Below are 26,883 nucleotides of genomic sequence, written 5' to 3'. Positions count from 1 at the left end.
CTTTCATAACCCTGCCCTTGCACAGCAGTCAAATATCTCTGGTTACCAACCTCTAATATGCACCCCATGCTCCCACAACAATTGCCATGCCCTCTGCCACAGGTGTGGGGAACATCGGCCAGACCGTATCAGGCCGGCGAAATCATTTGGTCTGGCCCTGTCAAGGCAACCACAGGTGGGGCTAGAAATTCAATAAATCTAGGAGCTTTCTTCATAGCTAATTTTTAAGTTGATAATTTTATATGGCCCTCGAATAATGTTATAAATATCCAAATGGCCCTTGGTAGAAAAAAGGTTCCCCACTCCTCTCCTTCCTTCTACTCACAAATTTCAAATCTGCACCTCAACTGAGTTCCTCAGAAAACCTTCCTGGCTGTCAGGTTGATTTCATTACTCCTCTTCTCTACATTCCCACTGCCTCTTTTGTAACACTCAATAAAAATAATAGATATTACCATTATTTCTGTTTGTTCTCTCTATTCGGCTATCACTCCTACAGGGCAAGGGCTAAATTCTTTTGCCATATAACAGAATAAAGAAGAAAAATCATATGGTCATTTCAAAAAAACATTTGACCACAGTCAATACACATCTGTGGAAAAAAACCTAAGCATATTAAGAATTAAAAGAAATTTCTTCAATCAAATAAAGGCATCTAAGAAAAGTCTGCATCATCATACTTAACTTCCAAGTAGCAGTAACCTTAGTAACAACAGTCAATATTTATATGTGCTTATTTATCTCTCACTGGTCTTTACAACAACCTTGTTTAAAACGAGGGGGGGGGAGTAGGGAGCCATTATTGTCCCATTTGGTATAAGAGCAACTCTGGGTTGGTAATGTTAAATCATGTACCCAAGTAAGAAAGCTAGTACTAGAATCCGGTCTTTGATCTAAAGTACTTTTCCACTCCAGTATGCTCTCTCTTATCTTCAGGCTTGGCTCCTGTCACAATAGATAATTAGTCCCTCCCACAAACCATACTTCGGTATCCTTGTCGAATATTTGAGTGCTGGTCCCTGGTGTGGCAATTCTTAAAACTTTCCAGCCATGCCACTCATTTAAGGTGTTTATATCAAATAGTAAGATACTCAAATGGCTATTATATTTCATTAGTTGATAAAATACAATAGGACAAGTAACACTAAAGTGGAATGAAAAATTTTAAAGCCCACATTAAGAAGAACCTCAAATCCCCTTTCCTCGAAACGGCTGTACCACCCAAAGGGAAGGGAACAACCACTGGTCTGTAATCTTTTCCTTAATAAGTCTAAAATGCAGCAGATAAACAGGTCATTCAAGGTATTTTTTGAATCTGTAACTCTAATCTGCTACCTTGTCAATGCCTTAATTGAGCAGCTGTCAGCTGGAAACTTAGGACCAAAGCTCCTTAACAGAGAAACCAGATGACATGGCCACTTCTAAGTTTCTGTTTCTGATTCATATGAACTTTCTTGCAGGAAAATATGAATACTGTCGTAACATCTTTCCATCTGTGATACACCCACAGCCAGCAAGTTCCACAATGAGGTTGGATTTGCTTCTTTACTGCACAACATACACTTCGCTTCAAAGCACACAGGGAATTCCAAGTCTCTTCAAATACTCTATTGAGAGAACTACAAAAAAAGGGATAGGAAGGATTTTTCTTTAAACTGACTTTGTCACCCAGCTGACTATACACCAATTATTTCTATGCATCCTCTTTTGTGTCTTTTTGTGTTCCCTAAAGGTGAACATTTGAATATAAGTCATCATTTGCCTAGGACAAAACATTAAACAATTAAGATAAAATAAGCTTTCTCTACAAATAGATTTTTCTGTGTGAACATCCCAGGTCCTCATAAAGGAGCCCATATGTTTCACGATAACACAATGCCCTTTATACGTAAGTTCCTAAGAGGCTTGGTGAATTTCTTACCTGACCTTACTACTGTTGAAAGTCAGTGACCACAGAAGTTATCTCTCACTGACATTTACAGTCACTGAAATAAAAATAAGGGCCTCTTTTCTTCAAGCGACACAGAAAATTCAAAGGCCATTGGATAATACACTACCAAGTAGAGTGCACCAGTATCTCAGATACTTCTGAACTCAAAATGTCTGCTTTCAACAATCTTTGAAAGTGTCCAATGTGAAAACTTTTGGATAACCTAAATTTTTAATTAAGCAGTCAACAAAATAGCTTTATCATGACTACATTATGGATAAGCCAATTTATAACTTCAAACTTCTCTTTAATTCTAAGAATTCAGAAATGTTTGGATATGTCTTTAAAAATAAGGTGGCCTTTAGATTTAATTCTTTTCCTGTTAATCATCTTAGAAAAAAATGGTAGTTATCAAAGTAATTCAGAATTCCTTCAAGTACCACATAATGTAACAATGTTAAACAAACTATATACCAACACTTCACAATACCACCCTCAAATCTAATTTCAGAAAGAAATTTAAAATATTCAAAGAATGATAATCTCAACCAATGACTTCCTAACAGTTTTTATAAAGCTCTCCTCTCGCTAAATAATTCTAATCCAACCATTATCATCATCAGTCTGGGGCTGGTAAAGCTACTGCTATCTAAAGGTTCCAAGTTAGGAGTTGCCACTTTAACAACAGGCAAAATTTGACAAGAGATAGGGCACTGAGGCACACAGACCAGAAATCAACCTCTGTTTTATCCAGAGATTCAAGAAGACTAACCAGTGAAAGCCCCACTCCCAGTTCCATAGTTTGAGCAAAGAAATTTGTGCAGCCTGGCCTGCATGGCTCAGCGGTTGAGCATCAACCTATGATCCAGGAGATCGAGGTTCTATTCCCAACCAGGGCACATGCCCGGGTTGTGGGCTCAATCTCCAGGAGAGGGCGTGCAAGAGGCAGCTCATCAATGACTCTCTCAACATTGATATTTCTCTCTCCCTCTCTCTTCCCTTCTCTGAAATCAATAGAAACATATTTAAAAAGAAAAGAAATTTGTGCACCCACAATTCTACCCCCAAACCTGTCTATGAACCATATTTTCTGTGACCCAATCCTATTCAACACAGCTCTCCATTCCCAATGGCAGCATCCTTCTCCAGCTTCCTAATCACCTATGAAACTCTAAAAAAAAAATTGTCTTTTGTGTCCCTAATCTGTAGCTGAATTCTGAAGCCAATTTACTTTTTCTACTCAAAATGCTCAAACCAAATCCTCACCCAGATAGTCCCATTTCACATAAAATTTGTTTAAAGATATAGCATTTCAGATATCACAATGTGTGTGAAATATGTAGCTTCTAAATTTGCAGCAAAAAGGGAACTTCGTCAGTTAAAAAAGCTAAGAAAATGCTTAATTGCAATTATAGATATTGTTTTATGTGTTTAAAAAGCATAACTTCAACAAAGTATACATGTGTGAAAATGCTAACAAGTTTTATATTAAAATTTTCTTGAATTGGTCTTCATACAAAAAAGGCCCTTCAACCCTTGGAACTGTTGGTGGGAATATAAATTGGTGCAGCTGCTATGGAAAACAGTTCCTCAAAATATTAAATATAGAACTATGGTATGATCCAACAATTCCACTCTGGGTATTTACCCAAAGGGCACAAAATCACTATCTCAAAATGATTATCTGCACCCCTATATTCACTGCAGCACTATTTACTACGCCAAGACATGAAACAATTGTCTATCATAGATGAATGGATACAAAAAAATGTGTTATTTATATAAAATGAAATACTATTCAGCCATGAGAAAGAAGGAAATCCTGCCATTTGAAACAACATGGATGGACCCTGAGGACACTATGCTAAGTGAAATAAGTCAGACAGAGAAAGACAAATATTGTATGTAATCTTACTTTAAAAAAACAGAAACAAGAAAAAAAAGAGGTCATAGTTACAGAGAACAGATTAGTGGTTGCCAGAAAGAAGGGGGGAAGGATGAAATGGATGAAGATGATCAAAAGATACAAACTTCCTGTTTAAATCCTGAGGTTGTAACATACAGCATAATGAGTATAGGTCACAACACTGAATTGTATATTTGAAAGTTGCTAAGAGAGATCTTAAAAGTTATCACAAGAAAAGAAATTTTGTAACTATGTATGGTGACTGATGGTAAACTTTTGTGATAATCATTTCAAAATATATATGTATATCAAGTCATGTTGTGCACCTAAAACTACTACAATGTTATATGGCAATTATATCTCAATTTTTTAAAAGGCTATTCAACACAGACATAATACATTGGACAATATGCTACATTCTCCTCTCCTAACCATTCATTCGTCATGTCCCATTGGGAAGAAAAACCTTGCAGGAGGAAAATCTATAATCCTTCCCAAGTAGAATTATGGTAAGTACTCAACAGTTCTCAAATTTAAGAAGCCATTTTGCTTATTTTAGATGCACAGTTAAGTGTGCCATTATGGAAAATGTTGTCTGGTAAGAGCATAAAGGGAAACTGTCTACATATGTGAATGAAAAAAGAAATCATGCAGTTAGATTCAAGCCTCAAAGCAAAAGCCTTACTTGATTTAATTTTTATTTAAATTCAAAAGCAGAGCTTTTAAAGTTGTCACTAATCTGAAAATTGATCAAGGCATGTTTCATCAACTTCATAAACCTGGTAAACATTTATCCTTAAATGATCAGTTGGGGAAGAATAAGAGTCTCTACCTTAGTCCTCAGTAATCTAGAGCAGCGATTTTCAAAACATGCAATACCTGACTATTTAGTTAGTGGCACTGACCTCTCTTCCCATAGATTATCAAATAAAAAAATGACAACAGCCAACACAACAATAGCCGTCTGGTATGAATGTCTTGCCTTGAACCATAAATATATAGGACATATAATAGAGTTGCATCTTATTGGTCATGTCACATAACAAGGTTGCATCTGATTGGTTAATTCTTGGTTCCAAAAATCCTTATATACAAATACACACACCTGATTTTTTTAAAAAGTCACTTTGGAGCAAAAAGAGTAGGTAATTACTACTGTTATTTTTGGTGAATCAATCAAAATTATACCTATTTTTTGTCAAATCAGCAAAAAAAAATTTTTTTTGCTGTGCCGAATTTTTAGTAATTAGTTTATGTGTGCCATGTGACAAAAAAGGTTGGAAATCGCTGATCTAAAGAATCCTCTGTTCTCATGGAGTTTAGTATATATATCATCAATCTACCTCTTTTAATAAAAACAATTTTACCTGTCAGAATTCAGCAAATGGTCCAAACACCACTAGTCCTAAACTGTTTGGTCTGTCTCTCAGAACAGATGAATGCCTTGCTCTAATTATGCAGTTGTTATACTCAAAGACGTACTGCTTACCCATTTGAAAATACGTTTGAGAAATCATTTTGGTTAAAATAGACAGAAAAATCTGTAAAAGCTAAAACTTTCCAACAATAACACCAAAACAGGTCATGATTAAAAATAAAAGAAATCAAAGTATAAGTTAAGAAATAAAATTAAAATCACACAAAATTTTCTTATACTATTCACTCATTCAGTTTTGTTTTTTTAAATGACACCCAATCCAGAGTCAACAGGAAAGAGTGCCATGGATCAATTATTCCATTTCCACCAGTGACATTGGTAGAGAAAGGGGGTACAGAGAAGCAAAACACAACATATTTTCTATCCCTACTACCAATAGTTCAATAAAATTTTAGCAAGTTGTAAAAACAGTGAAATGTTAGAATAAAGCTTCAGTTACCCAGATTTAATACCACTGCAAATAAGTTACAAACAAGGAAAGACGTTATATAATCAACTCCTTAATCAAAATGGCACCTCCTTTAACACTAGCCACTTCTACAGAGAATATAAAATCTGACAGATATTCTCAGCACAGAATTGGGATTCTTTTCCCTAATTCACTGTATTTCTAAAGGGTCAGGCAGCCAGCAGGAGGAGTGCAAGTTCATTAACACTACAGTCAAAATACTTAATGGCTAACACATTTTTGAAATTCTGAATTTTTAAAAATTAAACTTCTGAATATTAACCCTAAAAGTAACTGGAGCCCACGTGTTTATAAATTATTCTACACCATGTAAATATTCCATAAAACTGTCACCTTTTACATCAAGCTCTTTTTGATATAGGTACATCCCAAAGAAATAAAATATAAACATACATCCATTTTGAAGGCATAAAAATAAGTGAATATTACTCAAAATTCAGATGACAATGGAGAAAAGCTGCTATTTTCTAAAATGTTACTCTGAAGTACAGGCCAGTCTCAAAATTCCAGCAGCTACTCATCAATTCAACTATTTTTCACTCCAAAGCCCTCTACTGGTCTGCAGGCTGCTGCTATATTGATCCTCCCCAATAAGCAAACTTCATTTTTAGTCTGTGACCACAAGAGTCAGAAAAAAGTTAAGGACCTACAAATTATATTTCTAAGATACAATTTAAGGAATAGTACAGTCTCTGTTGACAACTAAGGACAAGTATGGCTGCAAATGGTATGGGGGAGGGTCAACAACAGAAAGCACTAAAAGTCAAGTTCAAATTGCCAAACATAGACTACCCAGACAAAATCACTTTAAGTAAACTGAGTCATAACTGTCTTTAATAAAAAGAACTAATAGGCAGAACCTAAACATAATACCCATATTTATCTGTTCTGCTTAAAAAGTTTTTACACATACATTACTGTATGAGCCTTACAACAACCCTTCTGAAAAGGAGGTAACATGCCTTTTTTTACAATTAAGGGAATTGTCTTATTCGAGGTAACAAAGCTAACGTGAAAGGGACAAGATGTTAACTTGGGCTTTGTGGTTGCAAAGTCAAAGCTCTTTGCATCACAACATGATGTCTTCCTGAAGCAAAAGCTAGAACATGTGCCCTGGCAATGTGGTTGACCTGCTCCCAGAGACAGAAAAAAATTTTCAGTAAGATATATGAACAATTATATGCCAACAAAGTAGACAACCTAAAAGAAATGGATAAATTCCTAGGAACACATAACCTACCACAACTGAATCATGAATAAACAGAAAATCAGAACAAACCACACTAAAAGACTAAATTAGTAATCAAAAATTTCCCAACAAACCAAAGTCCAGGAATAGATGGCTTCACCAATGAATCCTATAAAATATTTAAAGAAGAACTAATGCCAATCCTTCTATAACTCCTCCAAAAACTAGAATGGGAGGGGATTTCTACACTCATTTTATGAGGCCAGTATTACCTGATACTAAAACCAAACAAAGACACTACAAGAAAAGAAAATTACAGACCAATATCCTGGGTGTGCACAGAAGCAAAAATCCTCAACAAAATATTAGTAAAATGAATTCAACAATACATTAAAAGGATCATACACCATGATCAAGTGGGACTTATTCCAGGAATACAAGGAAGGTTCAACATCCACAAATCAATCTTAACCATCACATTATCAAAAGGGTAAAAATCTTATGATTATCTCAAACTTTGTAAAGAAACTTAGGAGTTCCACAAAAAATAACAATGGTGAGTATGAAAAAAACAAATATAGAAAAATAGATGACTGCATCACACAGCTGATTATATGTTTTATTGGGCAGGCATGTTTCGTGGCCTACACCTACTGTCAGTCCGTTCAAGAGTAACTGACCCCCAGAAAACTTCTGTTTAGATGAGGAATGGACAGCAGACAGCCCTGGTGGTAGAAGGTAATTAGGAAACATTCATATGTAATCAGAGGTGAATCGATTAGATAATCACTCTAAGGAACTTACCAAGGTTCTCAAAGTGTTCTCTCCATAGGAACATCATCAGCATCCACATCACTGAAGGACTTGTTAGAAATGCTAATTATTTGGCTGCATTCTAGGAATGGAGCCCAGTAATCTGTAGTTCAACAAGCCTTCCAGGTGACGGTGATGAACCCTAAAGTTTGAGAATCACTAAGGGATAAACACTTGCCTATTATTAAGGTCTTCACAGCCCTCTTGAATCCAGGTTTATTAGGCATACCATGGATCTCGCTCTTAGGTTCATGTAAGATTTCCCAGTATCTTTGAATACCTAGACTAGTGCCTGACTCAATAAATGTTTGTTGACTGAAGGAGTGAACAGCCTTAAAATAAAGTTCCTCTTTACTAAACTAGTTTTAATGGAATTGTTTCCTGTAACCAAAGTAATCTTAATTAGGCCATGTGCATGCGTGAGAATGGAGAACACACAAGATGGGCATAATCATATGGAGCTAGTCCATGGGGCCTTAGAGAGAGCTAAAACATTATTTTCAGAAGAAAGAGCTAAGAAACAAACCTGTCTAAAAGAAAAAGTGAAGGAATTTCAAGAGGCAAAATTGAGAATTTAACAACAGGGTCAAGAAGATTGCAGCTATAAGGAAACTGTGATTTGGCTTTGTACAAGGCTCTGTGGCAGAAGCAGAAAACTGTCATGCTTTCTGAAGGATCCAGGAAGTTAATAAAGACTTTGACCTCTGTCTCAATGAGGAGTGACAAAAGTCCATGTATTTAATGATTTACCTGATCTGTATGTAATTTATACCTTGAGATTCTATCACACCATGGAAATAATTTATGTCTTTCACTCGGCTGTAGCACACAGAAGAGAAAACTATCAAAAATAAGAGCAGGCTAAATTCTGAGAGCTCTTAGAAACAGAATTCTACCTCCTTCCCTATCCATTGATACTCAGAATATTAATAGCAAAAATTTACTCCCCAAAAGGCAAAAGAATAAAACAAAAACAAATAAAAACTTCAGGGGGGACTGAGGTTCACGGTGGGAGGGGCTGCCTCTATTGTGAAAATCCCTTAACTCCAATTCCCTGTATATCACAGAAAAATTCTTCTTTCTCAAGTACTGTATTAATAATATTACAGTCCTTCAGTGGTCTAGTAATGAGACCATCTTCACAATGGTCTGAATAAATAGTATTTAAAAAGTACTCACCATGGCCCTGGCCAGTATAGCTCAGTTGGTTGGAGCATCGCCCCATACACTGAAAGGTCAAGGCACATACCAAGTTTCACATTTGATCCTCGGTTGGGGTGCCTACAGGAAAGCAGCCAGTCGATGTTTCTCTCTCACATCAATGTTTTTCTCTCTCTCTCTCCCCCTCCCCCTCTCTAAAATCAATAAGCATGTTCTTGGGTGGGGATTAAAAAAAAAAAAGGTACTCACCACGGCCTTTTTTTTAAAGAGGGAACATTATTGCACTTCTTAGACTATTTCACACCATACCCTCACTTAGGCCCTCTGCTGCATTAAGTAACTGTATCGCCCAGTAGATATGTCACCCTCACATAGGCTACATGAGGGCACAGACTTTTTCTTGTACCCCTAGTACCTAGAACCATGTCTGGCACAAAGTTAACAGAACATTTGTTTTCTGACTCACTCCCAATCCTATTCCTAATCCCAGTTTTGAAAATATCTTTATTAATCTCAGCCTATTCTTCCACAGAAAAAAAAACCTAACCTCTTCCAAAAGGCCTCTCCTGACTGGCTCCAAGTAGCTTCAACAGAAAGAAAATCATCTTGTTTCTTTTGGCACACATGTATAAATATTAGTGGTTATGTTTCAATTATCTATGCTTACTCTTATCCATATTCCCTTTGAGATAAGTTACTCAAGGGCTGAAAGCAAGCCCCCACTGAAGTAGTAAACCTACTGACCCAGACCAGGGTGAAGGCAATGTTCTCACTAATAATCCATTGCTCAATTTGTTGATTACATACAACACAGCCATCTTACAGGTACCTGCAGTGGGTAGTAGTGGCAGCACCGAGGAGAAGGGAACAGGGAGGAAGGGATAAGGCAGAGAAAGTCCATACCTAGATGTGACTACGGGAAAGGGAGGGAGGGGGGCAGAACACACAAAGCCTCACTCATTCTTTCCTAGGGAACATCATAATCCCTCCCACAAGGCACTTGATTAAATCATGTTTTAAGCACATCAGCTATCCTTCAGGACATTTTCCTGCTATTACCACAACTCTACTTCATCTTAAACATGGTAAAGTTTAAAGTCAAAATACAGGTATAAATTACTAAGTGAGGCAAATGATAGGTATTCATAAATTACTTACCACCCCACATCCCCCAAAATGGGTGGGGTAAGACAAAAAGAGAAAAGAAGTAGCACAAAGCAACCCCAAAAAGAGAGCTCTGGCTCTACAATGTGGTGCACCTGCACTCCCCACCTCTCCATCCACCATCTTTACTCTAACTTTCTGGCCGTCTGCTACCACTGCAGAAGGGCAGTAGGCATGTAGAATCTGAGCCAATTCATCTCAACTTGCACGGCAGTTTATTTCAATTACCTGAAAAATACAACACTATTGGCTGATGTGCCTGAAGACTTCTGTCAAACTATGGAGCTGATTTTTTATTTAAAGATCTACTTCTACGAGAAAACATGATGTTAAAGAACCTCACTTGTCAAAACTAGATCAAAGTTATAAAAGTTCCATACAAAACAGAAGTTCAAAGAAAGAAGTCGACAGCTTTCTCCTCAACAGTTCTCTTATCCCTATCTATAGCTGCCTTCAGCTTCATATAATACACAACTACGAGCATTAAGGCAGCAAACATATTCCTCCTGTTTTTTCAAACAGGTCTTCACTGATAAACTCAATCACTTTCTAAGCTAGACAGCTCCTCTCCAGTTTAAAAGTTCCCTGGCTACTTTAAGTTATGACAACTCAAGCAGTTCTATTTCTGCATTTTCTAATCAAAAACTTAACAGAGATACAATTTTTAACAAAAGCCAAAAAGAGGTTAGCAAAGATTAATTTATAATGAGGCTATAGCGACAAAGGAAATATTCCACAGAGGAAGACTATTCATTTTTCCCGTTGAGTGCTTCAGTTCCAGGAATCTAATGATTCTTCATTTATTTAAAAATGAAAATGATGATAAAATTCCCTAGTGTTGACAGCAGGTGATTTTTAACTACACTGCTGCCTGACAAGCACCTACATGCTTTATCTGGCCTCAATCTGTCCAGTTTAGAATTGCCAACTAGTAGCTTCTCAAACGCAAATCTCAATGTAAGCCATTAAAAAAGTGCTTTTCAAAGTGTCAAATACAATGGATTAGTCAAACTCAGCATGTTAGAACAAAATAAAACCTAGGTGCCCAATCCAGGCTTAAACTGTCAAAGCCAAGTGACACAAAACATCATTCCAGAGCAAAGACCAGATCAAATTCTCAAAACAGTTGTGATACACATACCATACCCCCCCTTAAACACAAAGAATGCCACAGCAATATAACAGGTGTCTTCATTGGTAATCTTAGCTTTTCTCGATTGTGGTTCCACAGGAAAAAATTAAGCACTAATGCCCTTAGGCAGAAGTTGGCAAACCTTTTCTGTAAATATTTAGGCTTTTCAGACCACATGGTCTCTCTGTCACAACTACTCAATTCTGCCACTGAAGCTTGAAAGCAGCTGTGAATAGTTGACTAAACGAATGAGTATGACTGTGTTCCAATGAAACTATGCATGGACAATGAAATTTGAATTTCATATAATTTTCGCAGAAATATTTTTTTCAATGATTTAAAAAGTCTTAGTTCTTTGGCTAGATTTGGCTCTGGGCAATAGTTGCAAACCGAATTCCTAAGGAATCCTTTGTATATGACAGATCAACTTCTCTGCTATGCATCTAGAATGGTGCTAATTATGTACTATGCTACAGAGAATTGAGAAAATAGTCACTCAAATCATTTTCTGTGTCTACAGTGCTGTCTAATAGAGTACTCCATCCAGTATGAAGCTAACTGATAAGATTTCACTAGCACTTGTTAACTTGGGCAAATAACTTTACACAGTTAAAACTTATTTTTTTAAAAGTCTAAAATAGAAAAAATATAAAAAGGAACTTCCACATCTAATATATATCTAATGGATGATACTAAATTAAACTGTTGCAAATTAACTCTCTGGTCAATGTATCACCAGAAATAATAAAGAAATTCTTTTAGTAAAGCCAATAATTCAATTATGGCCTTTCAATCTATTTTGTACCTCAGATATTGTTTCTTCTTAAAGCAGCACCTACGTGCATAAAAATCACAAGTATAAATTACATGACTACCTCACACACTTACATACTAGATTTGAACTCCAGCTCTACCTCTTTCTAGATGAATGAGATGAATGGAGCAAGTTCTTGACTCTCTCTACTCAGCTGTTAAGGAAAGAAAATACCAGCAACCATCCCAAAAGTAGTCCAAAGTGTACAACTAAACTGAGGTAAAAGAGTTTGTATACCATACAGTGCTACAGAAATATCAACTGCCATTATTAGATGCTCGATGACTTCCTTTATATTATCATTTTCTACTTTATAACACTCACTAGTTTCTGCTAAGCCTTGTGTTCAGTGAAATATTATGCACCTAGGAGTATATTCCATTCAAGGTTTTAAGAAAAGCATAGTGTGAGATACTATGGAGGAAATAAAGATGACTGAGATGGCCTCAGCACTCAAACAGGTTACAATGAACTCAGACATGTACAAGTCAGTGCTGTAAGAGGGGCAAGTGAAAACCAACACTTACTGTGGGATCAGAAAAAGTTTTACAGGTATTTAATAAGGTCCTGGGTACATGATGGGAAACATACTGTAACAGAGGGAATTGCAAGAGCACAGATACATGGGTGAAAAAACACTAAACACACCCCAGAATACAGGACAGTTCAAATTCTAAAACAAATTCCAAAAGGAGTTTCATTTTTAAAATCTAACCGGAAAAATGAAAAACTTCACCATAAATTTCTGAAAGGTAAGCATATTGAAGGATAAGCAAAGACTCATTTTAAGATAAAGGATTGGGAAAATTATAAACCATGCTCGTTTCAACCCACACTTCATCACTTCCCAAAATATTTTACAATTTCTAAGCGGATATTGTTTAGAGCGAACTGAGTTACTGGGAAGGAATAAATCTGGCCTAGCAAGTCTTTGAGGGAGTGGGAATCGACATACTTGGCTCTCTTGATGACACATGCAATGATTTATCGACCTGCTTCAGAAACCATCTTCTAAAATTCTTCAAGTTATCACAGTCTCAGTAAGAAAAGCAATATAACAAGTTAGTTATGAAAAGAGTAAGCTATGTATGTATGCTTCCTTGAGAGGAGGGGGAACTAGGAAATCTGACATTCTTCTTCTAGAGTTTATTTTCTTATCTGCACCATTAAAAACTTTTCCATAACCAAATTTTACTCATGTTTACCCCTTTACAACAACAAAATAAGTTTACCTTGCAGGTGTGATTAGGCATGGAAATTTCAACCCAGAAGAAAATTTCTAAAAAAAAAATAATGAGTGATAAAAGGGTATTCTATAATTCTGTTACCTCTCCCTCCCAAACTGCCCGTGCAGGCAGCAGTCAGTCACTCCACCAGCAGAACATTAAAGATGGCCCCAAACTCTCTGCTGCTCCTCTCACTGCGAGATAAAGTACAATTCTCCCCCTGAATCTGGGCAGGCTCTGTACCTGCTTTGACCAGTAGAATATGGCAGAAGTGATGCTATTCCAGTTTCCAGCTGAGCCTGTCCACTGTGACAAATGATTGTTTTTTAAGGTCCTAAGATTTGGAGTGGTTTGTTAAGAAGCAACGGATAACTAGAAAAACCACCAGATCACAGCTTCAGCTTTCAGGCCTTTCCCCACAAGAGCCAAAATGCTGTTTCACTTAAAAAAGGAAATAACTAAGGAGTTGTGACTTTTTGGGACAGGTTTCTAACAGAATACTCTGTCAACTCTCAGAACATGGAAAGGAAGACCAAAAGTGTCCTACTTCCTCTTAAGAAATACAAACTGCTAAAAAAAAATGTCAGTCAAGCTCCATAAGGAAAGGTTATAAATATCAAACTCCTTGAGTATACCAAAGTGATAAATTTATTCTACACCAAAGAAAACCCTCTGGTCTGAAAGGTTAGATAGCAAGAAGTAGTCATCTCCAGAAAGCAGTATTTGGGAAGGAGTGGAGTAACAGACAACTTTATGCTTTACACCGGGGTGGGGAACATCAGGCCTGCATAATCATCTGGTCTGACCCTGCCAAAGCAACCGCAGGCAGGACTCAAAATTCAGTAAATCTAGGAGATCTTTTCATAGCTAACTTTTAAGTTGGTAATTTTGAATGGCCCGCAAATGATGTTATAAATATCCAAATGGCCCTTGGCAGAAAAAAAGGTTCCCCACCCATGCTTTACACAATTATGAATTTCTTGAAATAGGCATGTGATACTTTAAAAGAAAAGTTTAAGATATTTCCTGGCCTAGAGCTTACCACAGGCTGTGTTCTTACACTAACCGTACAGAAGGAGGCGGCAGAGTAAACCCAACCCATATACACCTCAGCCCCGGCACTTTCCCTGGTCTGCATTGTGAATGGGAGGACATGAGGAGGGTATTTCCTTTGAAACGGAAAGGAAACCACTGTAGCCCTAACAACTTTTAAATGACTTTTTGGTACATTAAGAGTAATAGCAAATGTCATTCTTAGCTATGCTTTCATAGAATGAAGGAGGGTGTCAGCCCCCAAATGGATACCTATTTTTAACAATGAGTAGAGCCTATGCTCTAACTTGCATCTTTTTCTCATCCCACCAGCCACATGAATCTGCAAAGTATGGCACTCCCAGTTAGCACAGTGCCCAACAAGGGAAGAACGACCTTGAAACTGCTTTGACTTCCTTCTTTCAAGCCTCGAAGGCTACTAGGTAAGAGGGAAATAGTTTGAGGATTCCAACACCTCAGCCGCTCTGTGCTAGGCCTCCTTGGAAACAATTTTCCATGTTCTCTTCTCAAGGACTCAGCCATACTCCCAACTCCAAGAAAATTGGCAAGATAGTTGGATGTAGCAATAAATCAAATCAGAAAGTGCAGGGCAGAAAAGAAAATAATTCCTCCTCTGAATATCTTTTAAGTTTTCATAAACTAGCCACATCTCTAGTCTCTTCTCATTAGACCAATGCCTTGCTCCTAAGAAATTCCATCAGGAGACAGATAAGGAAAAGATGAAATTCAGAACATTTCATTCTGCTTCTGATTATTAATGTCAAGTAAAGTACCAAAGTGGAAAGGAAATCACCGCAAGAAAAATTACAAGGTTTTGAAATTATCACAGGGTTCTGTGTAAGCTTTTCTCTCGTGTATCATTAAGTGTTGAGAACGCACTGTTATCTATAAGCACTTCCAGGAGCCCTTCCCTACCCTCAGTTTATCAAATTTCCTAAAAGAATAGAAATAAAGGTTCAGCAAGTTCCAACTACCAATGTTTCTTCCAAAACATTTATTAAAGTCCCATGATCTCAGATTCAAGTTATTCTCTTTAACCCAAATACTCCAATTTAGCTTCCGTCCATCATAGAAAAATACAGATATACAAGATACAAAATGAACTGATAAATCAGAAAGAGTTCTATAAAAACTAGATAAACATAGAAAAATATAGCCCGGCCAGGCGTGGCTCAGTGGTTGAGTGTCGACCTAGGATCCAGGCGATCGGGGTTCGATTCCTGGTCAGGGCACATGCCCAGGTTGCGGGCTGCAGCTGATCAATGACTCTCTCATCATTGATGTTTCTCTCTCTCTCTCTCCCTCTCCTTTCCTCTCTCTGAAATCAAGATATATTTAAAATATATATATATATAAGTACAGTTTAGTAAATGTAGAATTAAGACATAAAACAGGTTAGTGAAAGGTAACAAAGGATTACCCATGCTGAATACATCAGTAATACAGAGCAACTTGAGCAAGAGATGGAGGAGAAATAACTCATGTGGAGTTATTTTATATATATATATATCTTTATTGGTTTCAGAGAGAGGAAGGGAGAGGGGGAGAGAGAGAGAGAAACATCAATGATGAGAGCATCGTCATTGGTGGACTGCCTCCTGCACGGCGACTGGGTGATCACAACCCGGGCATGTGCCCTGACCAGAAATCGAACCAAGATCTTCTGGATCCTAGGTCCACACCTGGCTGGGCTGGAGTTATCATTTAAGTTTTCAGATTTTTTTGGGGGGTGGGGGGTTAATCTGAGGATATTTTTTCCATTGATTTCTAGAGAGAATGGAAGGGAGGGAGGGGTTGGGGAAGAGAGGGGGAGGGGGAGAGAAACATCAATGTGAGAAAGACACATAGATTGGCTGCCTCCCGCACATGCCCAGGCGGGGCCTGGGATCAAACCTGCAATCCAAGTACCTGTGCCCTTGACCGGCAATCGAACCCATGACCCTTTGGGGCTCTGGCCAACATGCTAATCACTGAGCAACACTGACCAGGGCTAGATTTTTTAAATAATTTTTTTTAAGAAAAATAAGTTTTTATTTAACCTTCATTTATTGCTTCTTTGATGCTTTTCCTTTTTTTTTTCCCAATCTTTATTGTTGTGTTACAGATGTCCCCTTTTTTCCCCCATTGATCCCCCCCACCCCACATCCACTCCACCCCCAGGCCTTCCCCATACCAATGTCTATGTCCATGGGTTATGCTTATAAACATATAAGTTCTTTGATTAATCTCTCCTCGCCCACTCCCCCATCCCCTCCTGCCCTCTGAGACCCTAAGTCTGTTCCATGCTTCTATGCCTCTGGATCTATTTTGTTCATCAGTTTATTACATTCCACATATGAGTGAGATCATGTGATATTTGTCTTTCTCTAACTGGCTTATTTCACTTTATAATACACTCCAGTTCCCTCCATTTTGTCCCAAAAGGTAAGAGATCCTTCTTTTTTACAGCTGCATTGTATTCCATGGTATAAATGTCCCACAGCTTTTTTATCCACTCATCTACTGATGGGCACTTGGGCTGTTTTCAGATCTCAGCTATTATAAATTTTGCTGCTATGAACATAGGGGTGCACAAGTTCGTTCTGATTGGTGTTTTGGGTTCCTTAGGATATATTCTTAGGAGTGGGATCACTAGATCAAATGGCAGTTCAATTTTTAACTGAGGAACCGCCATACTGCTTTCCATAGTGACTGCACCAGTCTGCATTCCCACCAGCAGTGTACTGGGGTTCCCTTTTCTACACGCCCTCACCAGGACTTGTAGTTTGTTGATTTGTTGATGGCAGCCATTCTGACAGCTGTGAAACCTCATTGTAATTTTAATGTGCATCTCTCTGATGATTAGCAACACTGAGCATTTTTTCATACGTCTCCTGGCCATCTGTATGTCCTCTTTGGAGAAATGTCCATTTAGGTCATTTACCCATTTTTTAGTTGGGTTGTCTTCCTTTTGTTAAGCTGTATGAGTTCCTTATATATTTTAGATATTAACCCTTTATCAGATGTGTCACTGGCAAATATGTTCTCCCATACAGTGGGCTCTCTTTTCATTTTGTTGATGGTTTCTTTTGCTGTGCAGAAGCTTATTATTTTGATGTAGTCTCATTTGTTTATTTTCTCCTTAGTTTCTCTTGCCCTAGGAGATGTATCGGCAAACATTTAAGTAAGTTTTATTTTTCAACTACAGTTGACATACTTTATAATATTAGCTTCAGGTGTACACCCCAGAGATTAGTTATTATGTAACTTACTAAGTGATCATCCTGATAAATCTCAAGCCCATCTGACACCATACATAGTTATCAGAATATTACTGACTATATTCCCTATGCTATACTTTACATCCCCATGACTATTCTGTAACAACAAATTTGTACTTCTTAATCCCTTTACCCCCCCCTCCCATCTGGCAATCATCAAAATGTTCTCTATCAGTCTGTTTCTGTTCTGCTTATTTATTTTGTTTTTTAGATTCAGTCATTGACAGATGTATATATTTATTGCCCTTTTGTTGTTCATATTTTTTATCTTTTTTTCTTCTTCTTCTTAAAGAAAGCTGTTAACATTTCATGTAGTACTGGTTTGGTGGTGATGAACTCCTTTAGCTTTTTCTTGTCTGGGAAGCTCTTTATTTGTCCTTTGATTCTGAATGATAGCTTTGGTGGGTAGAGTGATCTTCAATGTAGGCCCTTGCTTTTCATCAATTTGAATATTTCTTGCCAATCCCTTCTGGCCCGCAACATTTCTGTTGAGAAATTAGTTGACGGTCTTATGGAAGCTCCCTTGTAGGTAGCCAACTGCTTTTCCTTTGCTCCTTTTAAAACTCTCTTTTCTTTAACCTTTGGCTTTTTTTTGGTTGTTGTTAATCCTCAACATAGGATATTTTCTCCATTGACTTTTCAGAGGGAGTGGGAGGGGAAGGGGGAGAGAGAAAGAGAGAAACATGGATGTAAGAGAGACACATCAATTGGTTGCCTCCTGCATGTGCCCCAATTGGGGCTGGGGATCAAACCTGCATCCCAGGTACATGTCCATGATCAGAGATTGAACCCAAGACCCTTTGGTGTGCAAGCCAACACTCTAACCACTGAGCCACAACAGCCAGGGCAACTTTTGGCATTTTAATTATTATTTGTCTTGGTATGGGCTTCCTTGGGTTCATCTTGTTTGGGACTCTGTGCTTCCTAGATTTGTATGTCTATTTCCTTCACCAAGTTGGAGAATTTTTCTGTCATTATATTTTCAAATAGGTTTCCAATTTCTTGTTCTCTCTCTTCTCCTTCCAGCATCCCCATGGTGCAAATGTTGGTACACTTGAAGTTGTCCCAGAGGCTCCTTATACATTTTTTGGATTCTTTTTTCTTTTTTACTCTTTTCATTGGATGTTTTCTGCTTTCTTATCTTCCCAATCTCTGATTTAATCCTCTGCTTCATCTACTCCACTGTTGATTCCCTGTAATGTTTTCTTCATTTCAGTTAATGTATTCTTCAGTTCTGACTGGTTCCTTTTTATGTTTTCTAGTTCTATTTTTATGTTTCCTATCTCTTTGTTGAAGTTCTCACTAAGTTCACCTATTCTTCCCCTAAGTTCATTGAGCATCCTTATAACCAGTGTTTTGAACTCTGCATCTAGTAGATTTCTTGTCTACATCTTGTTTAGTTCTTTTTCTGGAGTTTTGTTCTGTTCTTTCATTTGGGACATATTTCTTTGTCTCCTCATTTTGGCAGCCTTCATGTGTTTGCTTCTATGCGTTAGGTAGAGCTACTACGTCTCACAGACTTGGTAGAGTAGCCTTATGTAGTAGGTATTCCACAGGGTCCAAGAGCACAGCCTCTCCAATCACCCAAGCTGGACACTCAAGGTGCACCCCTCGTGTGAACTGTGTACATCCTCCTCTTGTAGTTGGGCCTTGATTGCTCTTAGCACATCATGGGAGGGATTTACCCCCATGCCAATCAGCTGCAAGGTCTGGCTATGACCACCGAACTCCAACCACTGAACTCCAACAGTGCATGAGGGTTCCCTTTTCTCTGCACCCTTGTCAGCACTTGTTTGTTGATTCATTGATTAACCTACTATTCAAAAAATTAAGGCTCACCTGGAGCCTCTTCTTTAGAATAGGAACTAATCATTACCCTTTCATTTTAAGGATAAAATATTTAATCAAGATCACCAATTCCCTCTGTGCTGATTCTTTTATCACTTAATGACCTTCTAACTGATTGTTGCTCAAGCATTTTGAGATCACAAAAGGGATGCTCTAGTTGAGACAATGCATAAAGTATTAGAGTCACAAAGTATATCCTAATATTTTTCAATCAATTGGTTCTGTGCTTTATTAATATAATTAATCTTCCTTTTATCTCTGTTTTTTTCCAGTCAACTGGTCTCTTATGAGTTTGGTTAACATAATCACCTCCCCAAACATCTCAGGAAACCTTCAACAGAAGAGTTTCTCATTTGGAAGCAAAGGATCAGACTTTGGACAGCAATGTCAAAAAATAACACCAACCCTGTAAAGGCACCTGTGCCTGAAGCAGCCAGCGAGTTTTTTCATCTATAAAATTTGGATAATATCTGTCCTGCCCACAATAGGCTTGTGAGGATAAATGAGATAAATACATGGAGGCATTTAAAAAATAAAGTTCTATACAAGAGTAATATATTATGATGATTTCATTATATTATTAATGACCTCTTGAAACCCTGTGTTATGCACAAATAACAGAAGAATTATTTAAACAGATTACTACCATAAAGGAATAAGGTCACTTAAATAAAAACACTTTCCAGTACAAACACTTGACCCACAGTGATTAGTCTTGACTCATATGGATATCTATGTGAGTTAAGAATTACTACTCTCAATTTACCCACCAGTGTCTTTTTGTCCCATCCATATTCAAGTACACCAAGTAATGGGGGGGGGGGAAGACCCTGCTGAGTATAATGGCTCAGTGGGAGTGCTGCTAAATACCTCTTGCAAACCTAAGGTTTGCAACACTACTTACTAAGCAATTTAAAAGGCCCTAATTCAAACAGTTAACAAGTAAATTATCTTGTCCATTTCAGACAGATCCCCACAAAAATCAGCAGCAGCACCTAAGGGTTTAGATCAAGACCTCATTCTGGTTTTGAAAATAAATTTCTCCTCAACCCCTATAGCACAACTTTAAGATTATCATTCAAATGAGAACTAGTATCCTACTTGAAGACAGTGTCACCTGCAGAAAACTAAGACATACTTCAAAGTTCAATTTTTCTCTCTCGTTTTTTTAAAGGAATGAATGAAAGGGAAAAATTAATTTTCATTTAAATGTTTCAATTTGAGCCTAAAATTCTAGGCTCAAAGTTTATATTATGTGGATAGAAAAAAACAAAAAGAAAAGGAGCTGATCAAAGCTTATTCCAAGGCCTTCATCATTTAGTATTTACTGATTAGTTATGTGTTCCATATAAGTAATTTACAAAGGATACAGAAATTTATCCTTTCTACAACACTATAAAAACAGGAATCTGGTAAGAAGCATAAAATGTATGCTGATTCCTTTGGCCAATTTTTCAAAGGGTCAACAGAGACTCTCCTTTGTCCCACAAGCATTCAATTGTACAGAAAAATAAGAAAATATTTAAACACGTGCTCTTCGAAAGCTCTTCTAAAACAAGATTTAACAAACTGTAGACAAAAGTTACCTTCCATATCAGAATCTGAATACAAAATACTATCTAAAGCTGTTTCATGATTCAGCAGGGCTTCCACAACACACATTTAAAGCCAAACCCAGCCAAAGTCCTTGGAATATTTCCAGGGAAAGGGGTGTGGGGCGGTCCTAAATTGTAAATGTTTAAATGAAAGAAAAAATGGCATTCCATATGTAAATAGAAGATTGAAAGTTTTAAATATAACCCATCTTAACCTTCTATTTAAAGGTATCACCACTATTTCCAAGTAGCTTAGAGTAGAAGTATAGCACAGTAGAATGTAAGCCCTGAAGAGAGTCATGCTACTGACTTGCTAAAACCTTGGAAAACTAAGCCTCAATTTCTTTATCTGTAAAACAGGAAACCACTATTTCACCAACCACACAATTCCTATGAAAATTAGGAAAATAACACATATAAAGTGACTGTCACCCAGTAAACACTAGCAATTATTACTGTTTCCAGCACTAATACATATTAGAGTTAATACAGAAGGAAAGAGGAGGGGGGGGGAGGGGGAAGGAGGAAGGAAGAGGGAGGTAGGGGGACAGGAAGGTGAGAAGAAGGCGGAAGAGGAAGGGAGGGGAAAAAGAAGAAGAAATAAAGAAAAATTATATACTTTTGAGATGAAAACAACATACCAAAACTTATGGGATCCAATTAAAGCAGTGAAGAGGGAAATTTATACCTGTAACTGTTTATACTAAAAAAGAGAAATCTCAAATCAAACTAATCTTCTACCTTAAAACATGAGGAAAAAAGCAAACTAAACCTAAAGCAAGCAGAAGGAAATGATGTAAGCAGAAAGTAATAATATAAAGTACAGAAAAACAATAGAGAAATAGAGAATCAGTAATTTAAAAACTTTCTTCAAAGAAAAGCCCAGCCCTGGCCAGTGCGGTTCAGTAGTTAGAGCGTTAGCCCACACATCGAAGGATGGGTTGCAGGTTCTATCCCCCACCCCAGTCTGGGTGCATGCGGGAGGCAACCAATCGATGTGTCTCACATCAATGTTTCTCTCTCTCTTCACCCCTCCCTCCCCCCCCCTAAAAATCAATGGAAAAAATATCCTCGGGTGAGGATTAACAGAGAAGCCCAGGTATAGATGATTTCACTAATGAATTCTAACAAATACAAGTTCTTCACAAACTCTTCCCCCAAAAATCAAAAAGGCAGAAACACATCCCAACTTAATCTATGAGGCCAGTTTGTTATTCTGATGCCATAACCAAAAATATCACAACAACAACAAAAAAACTATAGAGACCAAAATCTCTTATAAATATAGATACAAAAATCCTCAATAAAATACTAACAAACCAAATCCAGCAGCAAATAAAAAGGATTATACACTAAGACCAAGTGGGATTTATCCTAGGAACAAGGTTGGTTTACCATGAGATCCCTTCTCAAATACCTAGCCAGCTTCTTTGCAGAAATTGACAAGCTGATCCAAGAATTTATATGGAAAGGCAAAGGATCAAAAAAGAACAAAGCTGGAGGGCTCACACTTCCTGATTTCAAAACTTACTACAAAGTAAGTACTTAAGACAGTGACATAAAGATAGGCATTACAGATTAATGTAATAAAACTGAGAGCCCAGAAATAAACTGTTACATTTATGGTTAACTCGTTGTCAACACTAGTGACAAAAGTCTAGGGAAAGAATAGTTTTTTCAACAAACAGTGTGGGATAGCTAGATATCCACTTGCAAAAGAATTACTCTTGAACCCTATCTCACACCATACACAAAAATGAACTGGAAATGAAGCAAAGATTTGAATATAAGAGATGAGCTAAAACTGTAAAACAACTGGGGGGAAAAAGTTATAAATCTTTCTGATTTTAAATTTAAGACAACATTTTCTTAGATAATGCACAAGCAACCAAGAAGAGAAAGATAAATTGGACTTCATCAAAAATTTAAAATGTTTGCACTTCAAAGGACATTGTCCCTCCAAAACATAAAAAACAGCCTAACAACGGAAGAAAACATTTGCAAATCATATATCTCGTAAGAAACTAGTATCCTGAATATTACATATAAAGAACTTCTACATTTATATAATACAGACATACAACCCAATTTTAAAATGGGCACAGAATTTGAATATCCATTTCTCCAAAGGTGTACGAATGTCCAGTAGGGACATGAAAAGATGCTCAACATCATTAATTATTAGTAAATGGAAATCAAAACCACAATGAGATACCAATTCACATCCACCAGAATGGTTCTAATAAAAAAGATGAACAATAACAAGTACTGACAAGGATGTAGAGCAACTTGAACCCCCATACACTGCTAGTGGGCATGCAACAGTGCAGCTACCCTGGGAAACAGTCTGGCAGTTACTCAAAAAGTTAAATAGTTACCATATGACCCAGCAATTCCCCTCATAGGTATATACCCATAGAATTTCAAACATGTATTCAAGTAAAAACTTGTACACAAATGTTCACAGTATTATTCATAATACCCAAAAAGTAGAAACAACCCAAATGTCCATCAATGGATGAGTTGATAAACAAAATGTGGTACATCCATACAGTGGAGTATTATTCAGTCATAAAAAAAATGAATAATGTATGCTATAACATGGATAAACACTGAAAACATTATGCTAAGTAAAAGAAGTTAGACACAAAAGCCATATATATATATTTGATGACTCTATTTACATGAAATGTTCAGAACTGGCAAATCAATAAAAACAGAAAAACTTGTGGTTGCCAGAGGGATAGAAGAATGTGGAATGACTGGGAATGGGTAGAGGATTTCTTTTTGAGGTGAAATTTTCTGGAATTAGATGGTAGTGATAGTTGCACAATTTTTTGAATATGCTAAAACTCACTACATTTTACACTTTAAAAGGATGAATTTTATAGTATATGAATTATCTCAATAGAAAAAATAAGCAAAAAAATTTCATCAAGAACAAGCAACTGAAATTTACTTTCTACATTCAATAATGCTGCGGTATTAAGGTCATACCCAAAAATTTTCAATCCCTTTCAAAAGCAGAAAATGACAATCCCAAGGTTTCAGCTAAAACAAATTATCAGCAGCACTTCAAAGACACATCTAATTCTGTCTGAGCCAGAGTTCAAGCAGCAACTATTTATCCTTTCTGGGTTAAAATACAGCAAGCTGTCCTTGTCTGCAGATTCAGCAGGAAGTCAAAGTTGCTTCAACATGACATTCCTGGCCTGAAGCAACAGCAAATTGCCTTCATACTTGAGATTACTAAACTGTATCAATGTAGTATTACACAAATTTAAAATATATCTTTGTGTATGTTTACCATTAACACATATTTAATATTAACATATTTACCATTAACACAATGGTATATAATGGTGCTTTAATAAGAGCTCATCTATAAATTCAAATGACCCAACTCTTTGATAGCAGAGTTCAAATGCTGAAGTATTTAAAATTCCTTAAAGTCATAATATAGCAGTTATATAGCTAAATAAACTGAAGACTTTATAGAAAATAACATGCAGCCAAATAATATTTTCATAATATCTGAAAAACGCAATCTGACCTTAACTCACAATCACACCTGTGTGGATTATGTCCTTCCTTCTTATACTGACACATACAACCCATAATCATGAATGAAACAACATAAATCAGTATTAGCCAAGAAGTTTGCCCATCTTACTTCATGCCTCATCTAATTTTTCCTAAGTATACACTGAGCTTTATTTTTAAGAAACAAATTTCATTACCTCCCACATGATTGGTTTCTTTCTACTCATCCAAACCCATACCCCCTTGAAAAAGGGGAGGGAGAAAGGATATTTAGACTCTTTCCAACAACATAGATGCACTTCAAAGAGACAACACACAATTGGAAAGACTTCAGGAAAGTATCTGAATATTTACAGGGATTAAAGTCCAGACTAAATAAAAGGAACTTCTAGAAAAATAAAAGCTGAGACAGGATTAAATCTATAAAATTAAGCAAAATATCAAGACAGATGAGATGAGTGCAATCTTGTCCACAAGAACCTAGAGGCTATAAGGGAAAAGTACCTCTTCAAACCTAAAATGTTAGAAGTTGAGTTTTGTTTTTTAAAAATCTAATGTAAAAACTTAAAACTTAATTTATTAGTGGAAGAGAATTAATAGAAACCAAAATTATAGATTAACTCATGATTATTGGATTATTAACAGTGTTTATTTCTGGTACACATGGGATATAATTATGGCAATTTTCCATAAAAGGTATCCTGGTACTCTACTATACCGAGACAGAATATTAGCACTTTTAAGCAGCAGCAAAGTCCCAATCTTAAGTGCCCACTCTGCAGCAATGACCCTACTGCCACTTCTTCATTAAACTATCCCCTCTCTTGGTTTCAGTGACCCTACACTCACCTGATTTCTCCTATCTCTGTCCATCTATCTCTGGACTCGTCTTATTCTACTTGTGTTTCACAGGGTTCCATCCTCACCTATCTTCTCACTCTACACAACTGGATCTCAAACGGAAAATGACACACAGGGATAGCAGTCAAGGGATGAAAGGGAAAAAGCCAAGAATATATTGCCCAGATCCCACCTTGGATACACTAAACTGGAACTGGGGGAAGCAGTCATCCCTACCCCAGAGATGACCAGTGTTCTAACAGCACTTCCTGTGCAAACTTACCTGCTCCACTGATTATGACATATGTATGTACTCATGTCACCCTAAATGGTATAGTCCTGGCTCACCCTTTCTCTCCTAACCTTCCAACACCTAAGGCATGTCCACATTTAGATGGTCCAGAGCCTTAAAATCCAACATGCCCAGCACCATTTTTGTAGAATAATAATACCCATCAAGAAGTGACTAGGGCCCAGGCTGGTGTGGCTCAGGGGTTAGAGCATCAACCCATGCATCAAAGGGTCTCGCGTTCAATTTCCGGTCAAAGGCACGTCCCTGGGTTGCAGGTTCCCTCCTGCCTCTGGTCGTGGCTTGTGCAGGAGGCAACCAGCAGGAGGCAACTAGTCAATATATGTCTCTCTCACTCGGTGTTTCTCTCTCTCTCTCCCTCCCACTTCTCTCCCTCCCCCTCTCTCACTTCCACTCTCTCTGAAAAGCAACAGAAAAATATCCTCAGGTGAAGATTAACAACAACAACAAAAGTAACTAGATAACCTGGTTAAGTTAAACCTAGTATATGCACTTATTGGAATATTATGCTGCCATTTAAAAGAAGCAACTAGAAATGTATATGCTGACATGGAAAGAATTCTACAATATAATTAAGTTTTTAAAAAACAAGGTATAGTATAGTGTGTATGTTACTATTTGTGTTAGAAAAAAAAGATATACGCAGTACATGCACAAGAAACTTGTGAGAGGGTACTTCAAAAACTCAACCATGACTTTCACTAGAAAGTGAGACTAGCCCAGCTGGGCGTGGATCAGCGGTTGAGCGTTAACCTAGGATCCAGGCAATCGGGGTTCAATTCCCGGTCAGGGCACATGCCCGGGCTGTGGGCTTGATCAATGACTCTCTCATCATTGATGTTTCTATCTCTCTCTCCCCCCTCCTGTCCTCTCTCTGAAATCAATAAAGATATATTTTTTAAAAAAAGGTCAGACTTTTTTTGAAATGGGATTTAAAAGATACATACTACAAAGCTATAAAGGTACATGCTATCTGAAAAAGGACTCATATCCAGAATCTATAAGGAACTACTACAAATGACTAAGAAAAATGCAAGCAACCCAATAGAAAAATGAGCAAAATATTTGAACAGACACCCCACAACAAAGTTTAGCCAAACAGCCAAAGAAAGGTGCTCATTTCATTAGTCAATAGGGAAATGCAAATTATAACCACAAAGCAATAACCCTATACACAACTAAGATGAAAGAG

At 37.2% G+C, this 26,883-nt stretch overlaps 1 protein-coding gene and 1 non-coding gene across 2 annotated transcripts in view; one reads left to right on the top strand and one right to left on the bottom strand.

The window, feature by feature from the left end:
- ZFAND3 (zinc finger AN1-type containing 3) overlaps window positions 1-26,883 on the bottom strand; it is a 315,800-nt gene that overhangs the window by 273,402 nt on the left and 15,515 nt on the right. The window lies entirely within an intron of this gene.
- Window positions 14,268-14,399, top strand: LOC148093038 (small nucleolar RNA SNORA51). The gene has a single exon (XR_015714614.1). It is a non-coding gene; the product is annotated as a small nucleolar RNA SNORA51 (small nucleolar RNA).

This window comes from Miniopterus natalensis, chromosome 5 (genome assembly GCF_054644295.1).
Source record: "Miniopterus natalensis isolate mMinNat1 chromosome 5, mMinNat1.hap1, whole genome shotgun sequence".
Taxonomy (NCBI): Eukaryota; Metazoa; Chordata; class Mammalia; order Chiroptera; family Miniopteridae; genus Miniopterus; species Miniopterus natalensis.
Note: the sequence above shows the minus strand (reverse complement) of the source record. Positions and strands in the feature narration are given on the sequence as shown.